The sequence below is a fragment of the Ranitomeya variabilis genome, chromosome 1, assembly GCF_051348905.1.
Source record: "Ranitomeya variabilis isolate aRanVar5 chromosome 1, aRanVar5.hap1, whole genome shotgun sequence".
Lineage (NCBI taxonomy): Eukaryota > Metazoa > Chordata > Amphibia > Anura > Dendrobatidae > Ranitomeya > Ranitomeya variabilis.
The window spans coordinates 83,103,371-83,124,824 of NC_135232.1; the positions used below are offsets into that span (position 1 = coordinate 83,103,371).

The window sequence follows — 21,454 nt, forward strand, 5'->3', positions numbered from 1 at the left end:
GACCCTGTAGACGTGCGTCCCCCATAAGTGCCTCAGTCATAGATACATACAGTATGTTTATTTTCACAAACTACCATTCTATAAATCACAATTTCCGCAGCTATCACAAGGGACAGTTAAATGATTATGTAATTTAGAGCAATCTGTCAATTATCAAATGTGATATGTACGGGATACTTAGGAGCGGGGGAGGACATGCAGAGAGGGGCCCTGTGCAAGAACACTATAAGGGCCCATTGCAGTCTATTAGCTGGTCATGATGCACAATTCCACCTGCTCTGGAGGTAGATGTGGGACCCCTTACTTATTGGGATCTCTGTTTTGTTTTTTTTAGGGGGCGGGGTAATTATTGGGCGCGGGGGTGCTGACAAAAAAAAATTATGAAGACTACCTTTTATGATCCAGCTAAAAATACATATGGCAGCTGTAAAGGAGACAAACATAACTAGATTACATTACACTTCCGTGCCTATTGCCGTGAATGTGTTCTGTACTGGGATGTTTTATATTCATTTTTTCAATCCCATAATGAAATGGAAATAATTGCTGGCCATGTGAACCAGACTCTGCAGTGTATGTGCACAGTGCACATACAGACGGCAATGCTGCATTTATCACTCTGGATTTATTAATTAGCACAACTAGTCAGAAATCACAATTACCATAAAATGTCTTTTCTGCGCTATTCCTCATAAATCTATATCTGTCGCTTAACAGTTGCTCTGCTACGTCTGCATATATAATATCTCACTTGACCTTTGCTCCCACCATGAAGATAGCTACAAGTTATAAGACGCCAGGACAACATAGGGTATCGGCCAAGAACAGAGAGCACCTTTCAGCACACACAAGGTATTAAACCTGACCCCGTGTCAATCACTGCTCCACTGACACATGTGATAGCGGACCCAGCTGATGGCAGAACTCACTATATCGTTATATAGAGACGTCTGGCTGTCACATCTGATCTGGAGATACGGAGCTACTAAGACTGCAATCCAACACATTGTGAAACATCTGTACTAATCATCTAGACTGAAAGCCAAACTACAGATACACGTAATAACAAGCAAACCAGAGAAACAAGGGCGAGCTGATGACAACCTCCTCCTACATGTGGCCCTACTAGGGGGGCCCTCATTATTATTCATAAAGTTGCCCAAACTTCCATCCAGCCATTTATACGTTATGTCAGTTACTGGTTCCAACTACTCAGGGAAGGTTTTAGACAAAGTGGGGCCCTGGGCAAAAATTTAAAGCGGGGCCCCAAATGCTGACATATAGCACCATCACACAGAAATATTTCGGATGTATTTAGATGCGCAGAGGCCAGATCCTTAAACGGGTGTGATAGACAAAATTGAAGTACCGTAGTTCTACACTTGTTTCTCGGCTTCTTTACACCGACTGAGGAAGAATAATGGGCACAGAACAATCACTAATAGATCAATGTGTCCCCATACAGTGTCATGTTGTCAGCAGCACATCCACAGTTTTCAATGGGAGATGTGCTGCTGAGAAAAATAATTTTTGTTCTGGCATAAACAATCCAATTACCTGATGAATAGGCAGCATTTTGCTTGTTTAGTATAATGTGCCCCATAGTCCTCCATATAACATAATATGCCCCACAGTCTTCCATATAGTGTAATACACTCCCCATAGTCCTCCATACAGTATAATGCACTCCCATAGTCCTCCATACAGTATAATGCACTCCCCATAGTCCTCCATACAGTATAATGCACTCCCCATAGTCCTCCATACAGCATAATGCACTCTCCATAGTCCTCCATACAGTATAATACACTCCCCATATTCCTCCATACAGTATAATACACTCCCCATATTCCTCCATACAGTATAATACACTCCCCACAGTCTTCCATATAATGTAATACACTCCCCATATTCCTCCATATAAAAAAAATGCAATCCCCATAGTACTCCATATAAAAAAATGCAATCCCCATAGTCCTCCATATAGCATAATGCACATCCCATAGTCCTCCATACAGTATAATGCACTCCCCATAGTCCTCCATACAGTATAATGCACACCCCATAGTCCTCCATACAGCATAATGCACTCCCCATAGTCCTCCATACAGTATTGTGAAGAGCGGAACAAAAATGGTTACCTCAATGAACCAAAAAGAATTTGTGATCAATATTGACCTGTCCATTCAAGGACATTTTAGCCATAGTGTGAAATCCTATTTTTTGTTTGTGAAACTGCCACTTAGGCGAAACTGTACTGTTTTGTTTGTTGTGAAACTATCACATAGCCGAAACTGTTTTCTTTTGTCTTCTCTTTTCTCTTTGTTTAAACAAGCAAAACTTGTATAACCACTGAAACTACCTGTACAACTATATAAAGAGGGGATAGCACCTTGAAGGCAGGCGTGCTTCAGAGACTTCCCAGTGATATACTATACGAGACGTGTCTTGTGTATTATTTCTGGTGATTCCCCACTTCCAAAGGCTGCTCCGACTGAGTGTGGTCCCGACATTTCCTGGCGCCTGAACAGGGACCCGAGGTCTGTGTACTCCTTCAAGAACACCGGCAGAATACGAACGAAAAGAGAATCTGGGATAATGGACGGCAGATGAATAAAAACCTGGCCAGGTAAGAGACACTGTTAGATCTCTTATATCTGCCCTGCACTGTCCGTAAGATTTTCTGTGTCGTGTCCTTTAGCGGGTAGTTCTAGTAGAGGAGGATACCTATAGCTCGGGTTCTACTACTACTTAGGAATTGACCACCTCACGGAGTACGGCATTGAATGAGAGTGAATGTGAATAGAAGGTGTGTGGAAGTTGGGAATAGCCCTATAAGCCGCCCAGGGTGTTGAAACAGAAGAAGTAACTGTCCCACTGGGCAACGTGGTTGCGTCCTTTCGGGGAGACCTCCGCGCCTATGTTCAATCTCTGATCCTGTCTTTGACGAAAACCTGGTGACGGATAAGTGTATGATAGTATGAGCCCAGGACAGATAAATTAGCCTGGGACAAGATACGTTGTATTTTGATCCTCTGTCTGGTTGCATTTGTGTTGTTTGCTATAGGTGTAGGAATCAGGATTTTTCTTACATCAGCACGGTACGCAGAAGCCGTTAAACATCCTAGCTCCTTAGGAAGAAGGTAACGAGGTATTCTCATACCCAAACGCCACCTAGGGCAAGAAAAGAAAAAAGCTCAGGATAAGAAAATGGGGAATAAGCAAACAAAGTCGGAACCAGAAGAATTAGATATCTATACTATCATAAAGGAGAGAAGTGGTGAAGATGCCACTAAGGGGCTGAGAAAGATTTTTAGTAAGTTTGGAGTTACTAAGGCAGAAGCCTTTAGTAGGAAAAAATGGGAAGGAATTCAGGAAAGAAAAAAAGGCATAATCAGAGACAAGAAATGACAAGAAATGGATAGATCAGATCCAAGCGTTGATTGATGTCTCTAGGGTAGCAGAAAAAGAGGGATGGACATATAATCAACAGAATAAAAAGTGGTGTATTAGACCCGCAGGCTATGGAGAAAAACAAAATGTGGAATATAAGAACACCCCACCCCCATACCTTAACCCACATGCCCCATCTTTTCTCCAAACACCACCTCAAAGTTTAGCCGGACCAGGAGGATGGGTATGTCCGCACTGTGGACAACAAAATCCAGACTGGAGAAATGATTGCCTAGCCTGTGGTACACCTAGACATGGCGCTGTACTTGCCCCTGTTAGGGTAGTACCAAGACCCTTTAGGGAACCTGGTGCTGACGGAGTAATGGGAACTAGATATCACCAAACTCTACAATATTTCCCTTGGTCCCCCGCTGAAGGCATGTCTCTCTTGCATAACGCACCAGATCCCACCCAGTGTCCAGTTAGATTTGCACAATATATACAGCAAATTATGCAGACTCACGCTGGAGTTTGGGCAGATGGAGAAGAATTATGTAGAATGAAAATGACTCCTGGACTCTTCCAGGAGCTATTAGCAAATCTACAGGTACATAGGCCCCAGGCAGGAGATGGTGCCTTACAAACGAGAGAATCAGGTACGCAATTTATAGATCACTTAATGGTCTTCATGAGGGAAAAACAGAGGCAGAGAGGAACAACGGGAGTGGTGGCTCAGAAATCTGGACAATCAGTAGACGAATATTATCTAAGTGTAGAAAATAATTTCAGAGATGAAGGCATGGATCTAACCGCTTCAGGAATGATGAGGTTAGTTACAAAAACCTTTATAGATGTATTGTCTCCAAAAGTGAAGGAAAAGCTTAAGGCCGCAACCCCTGATTGGAGAACCTTGGAAGACCCACACCTGGCTAGACAGAAAGCTGTAGGGATAGAAATGGACTTAAGAGAAAATTCTAAGCCAGTAAGAATTGCACAGGCTAAGGCCATGTGCACACGTTAAGTATTTTTTGCGTTTTTTTCGCGTTTTTTCGCTATAAAAACGTGATAAAAACGCGAAAAAAACGCTTACATATGCCTCCCATTATTTTAAGTGTATTCCGCATTTTTTGTGCAAATGTAGCCTTTTTTTCCGCGAAAAAATCGCATCGCGGAAAAAAAAGCAACATGTTCATTAAAATGCGGAATTGCAGGGGATTCCGCACACCTAGGGGTCCATTGATCTGCTTACTTCCCGCAGGGGGCTGTGCCCACGATGCGGGAAGTAAGCAGATTATGTGCGGTTGGTACCCAGGGTGGAGGAGAGGAGACTCTCCTCCACGCACTGGGCACCATATAAGTGGTCAAAAAATAAGAATTAAAATAAAAAATAGTCCTATACTCACCCTCGATGTCTTCCCGCCTCCACTGCATGCTGTCGCTTCGGTTCCTGTAGCTGATGTGCGGTGAAGGACCTTGCCGATGACGTCACTGTCCTGTGATTGGTCGTGAGCGGTCATGTGACCGCTCACGTGACCGTGACGTCACGGAAGGTCCTGCGCGCACAGACCAGCTATAGGAAGAGGAACGGACGCCGGTGAGGAGATGTCTGGGTGAGTATAACCTTTTTTTGTATTTTTTTTATTATTTTTAAACATTCTATCTTTTACTATAGATGCTGCATAAGCTGCATCTATAGTAAAAAGTTGGTCACACTTGTCAAACGCTATGTTTCACAAGTGTGACCAACCTGTCAGTCAGTTTTCCAAGCGATGCTACAGATCGCTTGGAAAACTTTAGCATTCTGCAAGCTAATTACGCTTGAATGCTAAAAAAACGCGAAAAAAACGGAAAAAAACCGCAAAAAAAAAAAATGCGGATTTCTTGCAGAAAATTTCCGGTTTTCTTCAGGAAATTTCTGCAAGAAATCCGCAACGTGTGCACATACCCTAATACTGGCTCTGCTAATCAAAAGTTTACTTGTCATTACTGTAAGAAGCCAGGACATTTCCAAAGGGAATGTAGGAAGAGAAAAGCAGATATAGATTCAGGAACCTTTGTACCCAAAAATAGGATAAATAACCCAGCGCCTGATCAAACAGACAGCTCAGAATGACTGAAGGTTATGCAGGTCTCTTCCTTCTAGAAGACCAATAATACAAGTTGAGGTTGAGGGTAAAAATGTACCTTTTCTGATAGATACGGGAGCAACATCCTCCATTTTAAATCAAGACTTTTTACCATATCCTGACAATATATCCTCAAAGGTAACATATGCAGAAGGGTATGATGGTAAAATTCAGGCGTTGCCTTTTACAAAACCTTTAAATGTGAGCTTTGGCCCTAAAACCTTTGTATCCAAATTTTTATTTGCTAAAGGTGCACCTACCTGCTTGCTGGGTACTGATGTCTTAAGTAAAATGCACGCAAACATCCATTTTAGAGAAAATGGCACAGTTATGCTGACCATCCATGAAGATGCAGAAACTCTGGAACAATATGTTAGAATACAGGCAATGGAGGATTTTCCCGAAATTTGCACTCAACAAGCAAAAATTGACTTGTCTCGGGTTCCTGACAGCCTATGGGCAAAAGGAAACACTGATGTAGGATTCTTATCAGTAGCTCCTATACTGTTAGAAACTGCCCCGGGAACCATTTTACCTCAGCTTAGGCAATACCCCATCAGCGCCCAGCAAGAACTGGCGATTTCTCAGCAAATTCAGGATTATGTGTTACAAGGTGTTTTGGTAGAAATCAGGTCACCCGCCAATACACCCTTATATCCTGTTAAAAAGAAAGTTTCCTCCAAAGAAACTATGGTGAAATATCGCATGGTGCACGACCTACGGGAAATCAATAAGGTTTTGGCACCGGTCACCCCTGTGGTACCGAATCCTCATACCTTACTGTCTCAAATTCCCAGCACTGCTGCATATTTTACGGTAATTGACTTATCAAACGCATTTTTTCTGTGCCACTACATAAGAACTGTTGGCATTTGTTTGCCTTTACATTCAAGGGTAAACAATTAGCATGGACAAGATTGCCACAAGGTATGGTACACTCACCAACTTTGTACTCTGAAGCAATGCAGACCGTGCTAAAAAATTTCACCCCAGAACCAGGAGTAGTCATTCTACAGTATGTAGATGACTTACTTATTTGTTGCCCTGATGAGCAGACGGCAGTTACCTCAACTGTTAATTTCTTAATTTTCCTAGCGCAAGAAGGCTGTAAAGTAAATAGACAGAAACTCCAGGCTTGTCAACAAACAGTCGTGTTCTTAGGTCACTGCATATCACAGGGCATCAGACACCTCACACCTCAACGTACGGAAGCCATACGTAACATGCTTGAACCCAGGAATCACAAACAGCTGCGTGCTTTCCTGGGTATTGTTTCACACTGTAGACAGTGGATCATACATGCAAGTCAACTCATGCAGTCTTTATATGACTGTATTGCCAACACACCATATTCACTCAGTGAAGAGGCTAAACAGTCATTTTCCTCTTTGAAAACAGCACTGGTATCAGCTCCGGCTCTGGGACTCCCAGACTACACTAAACCTTTTCAATTGATGGCAGCTGAGATATCCTCACATGCTACAGGGGTGCTCACACAAAAACATGGAAACAAACAGAGACCTGTGGCATACATATCAGCTCATCTGGACCCTGTAGCTAGAGCCGCACCTTCTTGTGTAAGAGTAGTAGCCGCAATTTCACTGTTATTAGATAAAGCTTCTGAGATTGTTCTTGATCACCCACTTCTAGTTCAGACCACTCATGATGTACATGGCATTCTTAACCAGGTCCAACCTAAACATATTTCAATGGCCAGACACCTCCGTCTCCAATGTTCCCTACTACTGCCGCCCAACATTTCCTTTGCCAGGGTTCAGACTCTTAATCTCGCGTCTTTGCTCCCTTTAGAGTCTGAGGGGGGTACCATACCTGAGGAAACTGCACTCTCCAACTCCTTTGACCCATCAGAGTCAATGCATGATTGTGTACAATTAATGGAACAAGAGACTCAGGGCTTACGTAATGTACGTGACAAGCCACTCTGTAATGCTACATTTGAACTTTTCATAGATGGCAGTAGATATGCAGATATGAATGGACAATTTCATACAGGTTATGCGGTAGTAACTCAGCATGAAGTGCTGAAAGCAGAACCTCTCCCTGCTAATCAGTCTGCACAAGAAGCAGAACTTACGGCATTAGTTGAAGCTCTAAAAATAGCCAAAGATCAGACAGCAAACATATACACTGATTCTAGATATGCACATGGCATTATTTTCGATTTTGGCGTAATATGGAGAGCCAGAGGTTATATGACTGCTTCAGGCCAACCTGTTAAACATGCCTCCCTCATTAGACAGATTCTGGAGGCAGCACAAGAAACTAAAGAAATAGCGGTGATAAAGGTAGCTGCACATGTGAGACTCGACACCGAGGAAGCCAGGGGTAATGATAAAGCCGACAAAGCAGCAAAACAGGCAGCACGTAAACCCTTACATCATGCCCACACACTAGATAGCTCTGAAGATGATGAGGAGAGATTGAAGGAAGCTCAGAAACAGGTAGACGACGAAGAAAGAGGGCAGTGGCAGAAAAAAGGGGCAGAAGATCAGCAAGGATTATGGAAAAAAGGAACTTTGTTGTGTTTACCCAGAGCCTGGTACCCCGCAGTGGCGAGTGACCTCCACCTACCTATGCATGTATCGGCAAACGGTATGACGCTCAAGGTAAAAGAAAGGTGGTTGGCTCCAGGCTTTGGTAATTTTGCTCGGAACATGTGTGCTGCATGCGCTATATGCCTGGCACACAATCCAGGTCAGACCATTGAAACCCCAACCAAGCATCATGTAAGACCACTGTATCCCTTTCAAAGACTCCAGATCGACTACATCCAGCTTCCTAGGTACAATGGATACGAATATGTGCTTGTGTGTGTGGACATGTTCTCAGGGTGGCCAGAGGCTTATCCAGTTCGTAAAGCCTCAGCAAAAACTACTGCCATTAAAATAGCACATGAACTGATACCCCGTTACGGCATGCCTGAGGTGATCGAGTCAGATAGGGGTACCCATTTTACTGGAGAAATATTCCAGAATGTTATGAAAATGTTGGGAGTAGAAAACCAGTTTCACACTCCGTATCACCCACAGAGTTCAGGTAAAGTGGAAAGATTAAATGGAACAATAAAATTAAAAATCCAGAAGGCCATGGCAGAAACAGGAAAGCCTTGGACCGAGTGTCTACCACTTGCCCTGTATTCCATCCGAAACACCCCAAGGGGGAAGGCTAAGCTGTCACCACATGAGATTCTTTTTGGTAGAGCAGCAAATTTGGGTTGTTATTTTCCACAACAACTAATGTTGAATACTGAGACTTTAACTGCTTATGTACAAGAATTACAAAAACGTTTAACTAAAGTGCATTCGCAAGTTTTTGCTTCCCTTCCAGATCCAGAAAATCTCGAAGGAGGCCACAAGTTGGAACCTGGTGATCAAATCTACGTGAAAAGACACACCAGAAAGACTCTGGAACCGAGATTTGACGGACCTTTCCAAGTCCTGTTAACAACTCCAACAGCAGTCAAGCTTGAAGGAAAGGCATCATGGATACATGCAAGCCATTGCAAAAAAGCAGTATAAGACTCATGATATTGATGTTAATAATGTTAAGCTCAACGGAGGCATGGGAAAGATTGAATTCTCTAGCCCCTTTGAACAATAGATTCGTACAACATCATAGAAAATTAGTGCATGATTTGTTAAATAATACGCAACCCCTGGCAGATTGTTGGATCTGTACCCATTCACCAGTATCAGCCACAAGTATACCTTTTCTAGACCAAAATAAGGATAGCTGGTGGTCAGATACCTTTTCTTTTCTTAACCCGGCCAATTGGTTCAGGGGGATCGGTGGGTGGGTTACCGGGATTATGCAAAGCCTAATACATACAGTTATAGTTATTGTAATTATATATGTATTATTCAAGGTTGTATTCAAGGGTATCTCGGTATGCACAAATAAATTTTGTGTAATGGATGCGAGAATATAAAGTTTTTTTTTTTTTGTTTTGTTTTTTTTTATCACAAAAAGAATGACTAAAATAATCGTCTATATGACAAGGTTTTGAATGGAATATGTCAAAGGGGGGATTGTGAAGAGCGGAACAAAAATGGTTACCTCAATGAACCAAAAAGAATTTGTGATCAATATTGACCTGTCCATTCAAGGACATTTTAGCCATAGTGTGAAATCCTATTTTTTGTTTGTGAAACTGCCACTTAGGCGAAACTGTACTGTTTTGTTTGTTGTGAAACTATCACATAGCCGAAACTGTTTTCTTTTGTCTTCTCTTTTCTCTCTTTGTTTAAACAAGCAAAACTTGTATAACCACTGAAACTACCTGTACAACTATATAAAGAGGGGATAGCACCTTGAAGGCAGGCGTGCTTCAGAGACTTCCCAGTGATATACTATACGAGATGTGTCTTGTGTATTATTTCTGGTGATTCCCCACTTCCAAAGGCTGCTCCGACTGAGTGTGGTCCCGACAGTATAATACACTCCCCATATTCCTCCATACAGTATAATGCACTCCCCATAGTCCTCCATACAGTATAATGCACTCCCCATAGTCCTCCATACAGTATAATGCACTCCCCATAGTTCAAAATATAATATAATGCAGCCCCCATAGTCCTGCATATAGTATAATGCACTCTCCTTACTTCTCCATATAGTATAATGCACCCCATAGTCCTCCATACAGTATAATTTACTCCCCATAGTTCAAAATATATCATGCAGACCCCATAGTCCTCCATATAGTATAATGCTCTCTCCATACGCCTCCATATAGTATAATGCACCACTATAGTCCTCCATATTGTATAATGCACCCCATAGTCCTCCATACAGTATAATGCAGCCACCATAGAGTATAATGCAGCCACCATAGAGTACATTGCACACCCAATGTCCCTCTAGTATTATGTCCAACACGTACTCACTGATTTAAAAAAATAAATACAATACTCGCCACTCCCCCGCTGCTCCGATCTCTGCAGCACGTCTACTTAGCAGCTCCACTGCCCGACAGTGTGGCACGCGATGAAGTGACGTCATCGCGCCTGCTGTGTCAGAAGCAGAGGGGGAATGATGGAAGAGAGAGTGTCAGACGCGCTCTCCTCCATCATTGCTTTCAACTGTATCGGCATGTATGATGCTGATACAGATCAAAGCGCGATGTGGGGGGTGATGCCATTGTTGTCACCGAGCCCCCCTGTCTCTCAGACCCCATAGCGGCCTTGTGATGTGCTGCTATTAGCAGCACGCCACTGGCTTGGAGCCTCTGGGGCAGTGGGGGTCCTAGGCAAAAGTCTGGTTTGTCTGCCCCTCATGCCAGCCATGCAACTACTACAAAACATCTTATCAAACTTTTCCAGTCTCCAGAATGGCTATTATGTCTAGTTGTATAGCTCTATGGAAGCCACAAGATGACCAGGCAAATTTACCATCCCAACAACTGCTCCGAAATAATTGTCATGTTGGTTTTCACTCTGCTTTTTTTACAATGAGAACCCTATTATACAATGTCATAGACTTCAGCCAGCATCTCCATATATTACATGGTTGGCCTTTTGGATGAATGGACAGTATTTAAACAGATTCTATCAGTAGGATCAAACCCCCTATGCGGTCTATACAGGCATATTGGTAATAGAAAGCTGAATAAAATGATAAATTATTGTCTGAGATCTGACGTTTTATTAGAGAGAAATCAGTGTTTCTTGTAATATGTAAATGAGCTGTTAAGATCTTTGGGAGGGACATAAATCTCCCTTCAGAGCTTATTGTAAATGAAAGATGTTACCAGAGTGAGACAAGTAATGACTGACAGTCTGCTCTCCTGATCTACATGTCTCTCACTGGCAATGCCTCATTTCATTTACAATAAGCTCTGGAGGCAGATTCACAGTGAGAACTATGTCCGGCCCATAGATCTTAACAGCTAATTTACATATAAAGAACAATTTGGATTTCTCTGAAATAAGACATTAGATTGCAGATATCCAAGTATCATTTTATTCATCTTTCTATGATTGGCATGCCCACATAGATGGCCGAGGACTCATTCAGATGTCAGTATTTTCCGTGTACAAGAAAAACGGTCGGATTACTTTGATCACAGTGTGGTCGGAGTGTCTTCAGTTTTTCTCGCACATAGGGAAAAAAAAAGGTTGTACTTACTTTGTGATGGTATGCAATTTTTTTTTCACATACACATAATCTTACATTGTTGATTTTGATCCGAGCCTTGGCTCAAACTATACATGTCTCAGTTTCTGAGGACAAAAAAAATTGGACATGGCAGCAGCCCCATTGACCATCGTAGGTTCGAGTGCTCACCGTGAAAAACACAGATAGAACTCGTACAAGAAAAACTGAAGTCTGAATGGGCCCTTGGGGGTGGGGACGAGGGTTGATCCCTTTAATGCTACTACCAAAACTACTACTAACACTTTAGTCATTGCATTGGTGACATGTGCACAGTATATGGCCTCAGCTTATGAGCACAAATTATATATCATGGTGCTGCCACCATATCGTGCACACAGTCATATACACATTCACAATTCTGCCTGGATACATCCTGAACACATTTGACAAATGACGCAGTATACATGGAACATTCAGCATTATTTTTCTCTTTCATGTTTTTACAGGTAAAGAAGTAAAAAAAAAAATAAAAAAAATCACATTTACTTTTTCTTCCTCCTTGTCTGAATTAGGCTAATGTTCACATATTGCGTTTTTGCTGCATTATTAATGCAATTTTTCAGCTGCATTACACAGTACCAGCAAAGTACTGAAATCTCATGCACAAACCTAGTTTTTTTTCTGACCGTTTTGTCAATAAGGTGTGTTTTTATAAAATGCAGCATGTCACTTCTTTTAGAATTTTTGCAGAGTTTTTCACACCATTGAAAGCGATGAGTGATGCAAAAAACGCAGGTATCAGGTTTTACTGCTCTTTTTGGTGCCAAAACCTGATGAAGTTGAATCAGATTATTTTTATGAACTAAACATTATCAATATGCACAAGAGACAAAAATGCAGTAAAAAAAAAAAAAAAAATAGAGCAAAAACGCTGAAAAAATGTCACAAAAAAAAAGCGGCGAAAACTCAGCAAAACCTCCTTTTTTGAGGTTTCTTCTTTACTGTTAAGAGAGGTTTTGCTTGCAAAAAACAAACAAACAAAAAAAAACGCAACATGTGAACATAGCCCAAACAAGTATAAAACTGACACTTGGTCAATAAAAAAAATAATTATATATATATATATATATATATATATATATATACACATACATACATACATACATACATATATATATACATACATACATACATATATATATACATATATATATATATTAAAATATATTTAAGAAAATGATATATATATATGTATATATATATATATATATATGTGTATGTACAGCTAAAAATAAATATATTTATATTATACACATTTGAGATATGTAAAGGGTGTATACAGTAAATTTGTCAAACCATAAACCATTCCAAAAGTAGGATATCACTAGAATTTGCGGCATATAAACCATCACGATTCCTGTTCCCATGTTTTCCCAGATTTCCCCGGGGATTCTCCGGTTTCCTCCCACATTCGTATATCATACTGATTGGATACCCGAACGCCAATGACATTGCTCTGATATAAAGTTATGGACATTGTATGTGAGTGAATACACTCTGTGTACTGCGCTGCGGAATATGTTAGTGCTATGCACATGATAACTGTCCATTTATACATGTTGGATAAATATTGAATGTAACAGAGATACTTTGTAACAAGGCACAGAACATGGAGAAAAGTTTGCTGAGTGCTGGGAGACTTTGGGCACTGATGCCTGCATGCACTTACCAGATCTCCTGGTGCCAGGAAGAAAAGTTTTGCAGGATGAGATCCAGTGCCAGGATTACTATCATAGGGTACTGTAGATCCCAGACCCAGCACAGCCCCCCATACACAGGCTCCACATAACATCACCAGTGCCCCTCTGCCAGCCTGCCCTGACCCCAGCATGCCCCTCAGCCAACATACCATGCATGGAGCAGCACTGACGTACTGGTTGCACTGGAGATCAGTCCATTTTGCAGGGCAGCTGTGCTCTGATCAACAAGCTCCTCTCCCCTGGTGTCAGCTGTCAGATGGGACGTGTCCCTGCAGCTGGGCTCCCCTGCACACTGTCAGGCAATGGCACAGACCAGATCCAGGTCCCCTTGGTCATGTGGGCTCCTCGGAGCAGGGTGAGGCTACAGGGATCAGCTCCTTGTTGCCAGCGCTGGCTGCTGCTGCTGCTGCTGCTGCCCGGTACTAGTGGGGAAGCAGGAGCCTGGTGCGTGTCACTTTCCAAGGAACTTCCAGGCTCCCTCTAGAGGAAAGTATTAGGTACTGCACCCTGAAGCACACTCTTCACTCAGTGCAATAAATTAGTTATTGATTATTACTAATAGATATGAGCAGGAGATGACTTGGTACTTTTAATTTTCAGTTTACCACATAGGCACAAATAATTACGCAGGTAAAGCGACGTATGCTGTGTATGATCACATAAGGAATGTGACAGCCCCTTACTCTCACAGTGAAGGGATGGTAAGGGTTAAGAAATTCTCTGATTACATATACTTTTCGAAGTCACTTTTTTGGTGTGTGCTTTTTTTTCTTAGTCAGTGAACATTATGCCAAGTTTATCAAAATGTTGCAAGATGTGTGATGAATTTGGAGCAAAATTCTAATAATGTGAAAGCTTGATTTGACAGAACCACTTCATGACGGTTATCGGAAGAAAAGCCATATAAAAGGGGTTGTCTGGCTCAAAAACATATATCAGCAGTCCATTAGAGCTGATAGAGTATTCGGCGAGTTTTTTTTACCTCAGTATTTGTAAGACAAAACCAGGAGTGGGTGATAAATCCAGAAGTGGTGACACTGGTGACGTGTTTCTATTAGATTTTTCCTCTGATTGTTTCACTACTGGTTTTGGTTTACAAATTCTGAGGTAAAATACTGACCGAATATTGAACGTGGCCTATGGTCGGGGTAACATAGCAGTAGATTCTCTCACGTGAGAGAATCGGGCCGATTATGGTAATGTCACTCAGATCAGACTATGTTACAGCTTGTTCCGAGTGTCGCCTTCGTGTCGTCCGATTCTCTCCTATGAGAGAAGCACAGCATAGCCGCGGAGAAGGCGGAAAATGTCATTTCTCATCTTCTCCATTGTGTGAGCTGACATTATACTGCAGTCCGATGTTTCACATGCACCCAGAGACTTGTATGGGTGTGTGTGATCGATTATCAGATGCACACGCAGAATGCTGCCATTGTTTTCTCATGCCGAATTGGCATAAACCCCCCCCCTGCAAATCTGCACTCCCCTATAGTATAACATTGGGCCGAATGCTATCCAATGAAACATCAGCTAGCACTCGCCTGTGTTGTACACCAGTGTGAGTGTAGCCTAAAGTCATATAGCATCCGGTGCGATATGCTAATGACCCAGCGGGAGCCAAGTGTCAATGCTCTGTGCTCCGATCCTCTCGCATGTAAGAATCAGAGCTCAGCTGCGGAGGAGACAGAGAAAGTAGTTTTTCCATCTCCTCTATTGCCGGTGTCTGCGGGAATCGCACTGCACTAGGGTAATAGCCAATGTTTCACAAGCACCCATAGACTTATCTAATTTCTTCACAAGTGTGAGCGAGCCCTTACAGTGAAAAAAGTGTCCTGTTTTGATTCCATGTTCTTACTCACTGGTCAGACCCCCACTCATCAACACGTTATCACCTATACTACAGAGAGGTGAGAGCTTGTTTATACCGGATATCTCCTTAAGGCTAGGTTCACACTTACACAGTGTTAATACTGTACCGAGCACTACTTTGGAGTTTCTGTCAGAATCACGTGAAAGTTGCATTTTGACGGAAAACAGAATCCCGAAGGAACCATTCACTTTAATAAAGCGAAAAGAGTCACTGTGGACACTGTCTGGCCTCCGTCCAGGCAGTATTTGGCTTTTTCAGTATGCAGAAAATCAGGGTTTGACAAGTTTTTTGTTCTTGAATGAAAAAGATGAATACTGCCAGTATGGAGGCCAGACACTGTCCACAGTGACTCCAACGGCTCATTCACGTAAATCGACAAATTTCGAGGATTCTGACAGAAACCCCAATGTTGGGGTCGGCAGACAGCACTAAATTAGGGCAAGTCCAACTGAATCTTTTTCGAAGTTTTTGGAATAGAAATTAAACAAACACTAAGAGTTTGAGGAGGATTTTAGAAAGTTTCTGCTCCAAAAACTCAACAAAAAAAAATACTGTGTGAACAGATCGAAATGTTATGTGCACATGATGTCTTTAAGATTCACCTTGGCAGGATTTACCATAAATATGTAAAGAAAAAGCTCATCACAAAAATGAAAAACAAACTCATAAATATTTTTTAAAAATGTTATTTATACAATTTCCTATACAATGTACATAAAAAACCCTTGAAACAGCTAACTATAAAAACAGATATGTGTTTCTTAAAACCAAAGTCAAACTTATAATGAAAGTATTTTTTCAGATATGAAGCAGAAATGTATAGCCCAGAAATCTACACCAGCCATACATTAGTTTACAATAGTATTCCAGTGCATGAGGCCAGTAATTGGACTACTGAATGTTTAAGTCCCATAAAAGGACAAAGTGAAAAAGCGTTTAAATGAATGTGTGCAAAACCCCAAGAATAAAGACCGAAAAACGGTCTTAAAGCAAAAAGTATCCATATTTGATATTACTGCTTCTGGAGTGATCCAAACTATAAAACTGTCCCATTATTTAACCCCTACAGTCAAAGCCATAAAAAAAATGAAAAACATGGGAAAAAACTATTTTTTATCAGACCAACACGCGGAATGTTAAATAAAATGTGATCAGGCATCAGTAAAAAGCCATGCAAGTAAAAATTGTCTCATGGAAAATGATAATTCACCCCCCAAAAAAATGGCCTATATACAGATCTATATAGAAAAAAGAATGCACAGCAGCGCTATGTATAAGTTTAAGCCATGAGAAAACACAGGAAAACATTGAAAACATATAATCTAGATTTTACTTCTCAAAAAAAAAAACAAATTCTAATTTGTTTTTTAAACTTACGGAATTTATGCGCTAAGAACCTTCATTTTCATTCATTTCCGTAAGTTTAAAAAAAATGTAGAACATTTTTTTTTGAGTAGTAAAATCTATATTATGTTTTTAATGTTTTTCTGTATTTTCACATGGCCTAAACTTATACATAGTGCTGCTGTGCTTTCTTTTTTCTATATAATGCAGTTTGGTAGCTTCAACATATTCACACTTAGGAAATGCTGGTCAGTTTTTTTGTATACCAAAAAGCATAGTTATAGATCTCAAAATATGGCGATGTAAATAAAAAAATTTTAAAAAAGCATTTTTAAAGTGTAAAAGTAGAAAAATAAATAAAAAAGCTTTGAACCATATATAAGTCTAGTATTGCTGTAATCGTACTGACCTGAAGAATAAGATTCCCTTATCACTTATACTGTAGAATGAATGACGAAAAATATATATTTTTTGAACAGTACCTATATTGCTGTTTATTTGTTCATTCTGCCTCCCAAAAATCAAAATTGGTATAAGGCTCCATTCATATTTATTCATACGCGCTGTCATTATCATGTCACAGAAGAAGCAGATGGACTTCCTTGAAGCTGTGCAGCTGATCCTCACAGCTTTAGGAAGGCTCACTGCGATGTGTGCTGCTTATGTCGACACACCGACACAAACTAATTTATTATACCCTGGGGCCTGGTGAGCAGAAGGTCACACCGCAGCGGCTATCGGGTGTGGGTGTCAGCTCTATGTGAGAGCTGACACCCTGCAGCCATAGCCACGATTGGTGCTAACTCTGATTATGGGCATTTAACCCACTAGTGACAGCAACATCGAGGAGCATCATGCAGGGAGTGGGCTCCCTGCGCGCTCCCATCAGGACAATGCTTTGCGATCACGTTGTGCTGATGGTCTCCATGGAGACCCCGGCTGCAAGATGGCCATGGAATCCTTCAGAGAAGGTGGCTTCGCAGTGCCTGCTCAGAGCTGGACCTGAGATGCCTCCTTCCCTGCCTGTCAGTCACTCCTCCGATGTTCTGCAGTGCAGATGCATTGCAGAACCTCAGATCAGCGATCTGATGTAATACAATGATGTCCCATCCTTGGACAACGTAAAAAAGTAAAAACAAAAAATTAGAAAGTGTAAAAATATATTTTTTTAAATCCTCAAATAAAGAAAAAAATAAACAAATATTTTTCAAATAAATACATTTATTTATGCAAATTAATAAATAATAAAAATACACATATTTGGCATTGCCTCGTCCGTAACAACCCGTTCTATAAAACTAAGTAGTAGTGTTGAGCATTCCGATACCGCAAGTATCGGGTATCGGCCGATATTTGCTGTATCGGAATTCCGATACCGAGTTCCGATATTTTTGTGATATCGGAAATCGGAATCGGAAGTTCCCAGTGTATGGTTCCCAGGGTCTGGAGGAGAGGAGACTCTCCTTCAGGCCCTGGGATGCATATTCATGTAAAAAATAAAGAATAAAAATAAAAAATATACTCACCCCTCCGGCGGACCCTGGACCTTAGCGATGGAACCGGCAGCCTCCGTTCCTAAGAATGCAGAGTGAAGGACCTTCGATGACGTCGCGGCTTGTGATTGGTCGCGTGACCGCTCATGTGACCGCTCATGCGACCAATCACAAGCCGCGACATCATCGCAGGTCCTACACTCACTGCATTCTTAGGAACGGAGGCTGCCGGTTACATCGCTAAGGTCCAGGGTCCGCCGGAGGGGTGAGTATATCCATATTTTTTATATTTATTCTTTATTTTTTACATGAATATGGATCCCAGGGCCTGAAGGAGAGTTTCCTCTCCTTCAGACACTGGGAACCATCCAGGATACCTTCCGATATTTGTGTCCCATTGACTTGTATTGGTATCGGGTATCGGTATCGGCGAGATCCGATATTTTGCCGGTATCGGCCGATCCAATCTGATACCGATACTTTCGAATATCGGAAGGTATCGCTCAACACTACTAAGTAGACAAAAAAAAAATCATCTCACCATGTCTTTTATCTTGACCTCCTGTGTGATCACCAAACACCTTGCATGGACCAGGGTGAAGTAGACACAATGAATCCAACAGAAAAGCAGGTATGTCTAGCGAGTGGTGAAGGTAAAAAATAACTTTTAATGAAAATAAATTAAAAATATCTTTATATATAATCGTCTAAGGTCCACTTCCGTCTGTTTGTCTGTCTGTCTCTTTGTCGGTCACGGAAATCCCAAATCCCAATCAGCGACAGGCACAGTCCGGCCGCGAGTTGGCCCCTCCTTACTCCCCTCCAGTCAGTGCCCCCTCCATACTCCCCTCCAGTCAGTGCCCACATAGCGTTTTAGCAGTCCGTTAAACGGACTGCATTACACCATGGCATAACGCGGTGTAATGCAGTCCGTTAATGCTGCCATTAACTCTGTAAGTGTGACCAACATATATAATGTTAAAAATAATAATAATACAAAAAATCATTATAGTCTCCCCTTCCGGCATCCGTGGCAGCCTATCCTGCTCCTCACGATGCTCTGGTCCCAAGAATGCATTGCGGCAATGACCCCAGATGACGTAGCGGTCTCACGAGACCGGTACTTCATCATGGGTTATTGCCGCAAGGCATTACTGGGTACGGAGCGTTGCGGGGAGCATCGCTAAATGCCTGGGCTGGATCCGGGGGCCGCTGGAAGGTGAGTATATAGCTATTTTTTATTTTAATCATTTTTTTAACAGGGATATGGTGCCCACATTGCTATATACCACGTGGGCTGTGTTATATACTACGTGGGTTGTGTTATATACTATGTGGGCTGTTATATACTACGTAGGCTGTGCTATATACTACATGTGCTGTGTTATATACTGCGTGGGCTGTGCTATATACTACGTAGCTGTGCTATATACTACGTGGCTGTGCAATATACTATGTGGCTGTGCTATATACTAAGCGGCTGTGTTATATACTATGTAGCTGTGCTATATACTATGTGGCTGTGCTATATACTACATGGCTGTGCTATATACTATGTGGCTGTGCTATATACTACATGGGCTGTGTTATATGCTACATGGGCTGTACTATATACTACGTGGCTGCAATATACTACGTGGCTGTGCTATATACTACGTACCTGTGTTATATACTACGTGGGCTGTGTTATATACTGCGTGGGCTGTTTTATATACTGCGTCGGCTGTGTTATATACTCCATGGGCTGTGCTATATATTACATGGGCTGTGCTATATACTGTGTGGGCTGTGTTATATACTGCGTGGGCAGTGCTGTATACTACATGGCTGTGCTATATACTACGTAGCTGTGCTATATACTATGTGGGCTGTGTTATATGCTACATGGGCTGTGCTATATACTACGTAGCTGTGTTATATACTATGTGGGCTGTGCTATATACTATGTGGCTGTGCTATATACTATGTGGCTGTGCTATATACTACGTGGGCTGTGTTATATGCTACATGGGCTGTGCTATATACTATGTAGCTGTGTCATATACTACGTGGCTGTGCTATATACTACGTGGGTTGTGTTATATACTGCATGGGCTGTGTTATATACTACGTGGCTGTGCTATATACTACGTGGCTGTGCTATATACTACGTGGGCTGTGTTATATGCTATGTGGGCTGTGCTATATACTACGTAGCTGTGTTATATACTACGTGGCTGTGCTATATACTATGTGGGCCATGCTATATACTGCATGGACTGTGTTATATACTGCGTGGGCTGTGCTATATACTACGTGGCTGTGCAATATACTACGTGGCTGTGCTATATACTATGTGGCTGTGCAATATACTACGTGGCTGTGCTATATACTACATAGCTGTGCTATATACTACATGGCTGTGCTATATACTACGTGGCTGTTCTATATACTACGTGGGCTGTGTTATATCCTATGTGGCCTCTGAGACTCTTTCGCCCTGGGCCCTCAAAAACCTGGAGCTGGCCCTGGCTTCACTGATTGGTCGCACCCGGCTGATCGCGAACAATCAGCGACAGATGCAGTCCGGCCGTGAATTGGCGCGGGATTTGAACCACGCTTCGCTAATTGGTCGCGCCCGGTCAGCCAAATCCTGTGTATTCATTGCATTATTCTGAAATCTTCATAAATAAACTACATACATATTCTAGAATACCCGATGCGTTAGAATCGGGCCACCATCTAGTATCCATATATATAGTATCCATCACTCAGTTCACACTGGCTATAGAACCTAATGACGATCTACGCGTTTCGACCTGATGGTCTTAGTTTTGATCTGCATTAGAAGCAAGGTATTACAATTAAGTAGTAACCTCTGAGACTTTCATTGGTGGACATTTGCATACAATCAATTCCACCTGCCCATATACAATGCATATACATAGTTAAAAACAACATAAACATAACATTATATACATTTTATACATGATTAAGAGACCGAAGGCATATTTCCGACAATGTAAATAATTAATATTGAGTAATTAGATCATGCCTCGCATTTTTTTTTTGTATATATTCTTTATTTAGAAAATTTCAATAATATAACAGGAAAGGAAAAAAGGGTAAATATTTTCCAAAAATATTAAAAGTATAGAAAAACAAACAAACAAAAATACAATTGTAATAAACCACAACAATAACGCTACAAGGCTGCGAATTTGCGAACCAAAATGGTTGTCAGAAGAAATTGAAAAACAAGGGGAAATGTCTCGCATTTAAGCCATATGGAACTCGGGTGTTTAGCATATACTGTAGATCCAATAGGATTCTCTATTTAATAGCTTTTTTTTATATAATTGCCTCCACTGT

At 41.5% G+C, this 21,454-nt stretch overlaps 1 protein-coding gene across 3 annotated transcripts in view; it reads right to left on the minus strand.

Moving 5' to 3' along the window:
- GHR (growth hormone receptor) overlaps positions 1 to 13,864 on the minus strand; it is a 470,149-nt gene extending 456,285 nt beyond the window's left edge. Inside the window, exon 1 of one of the 3 annotated variants that reach the window (XM_077285624.1) lies at positions 13,546 to 13,823. The gene's annotated coding sequence lies outside the window, so the exon portion shown is untranslated. Of the gene's footprint in view, positions 1 to 13,545 lie in introns of all 3 variants that reach the window. The other 2 variants (XM_077285641.1, XM_077285649.1) reach the window with 2 other exon arrangements.
- Positions 13,865 to 21,454: the final 7,590 nt, after the last annotated feature.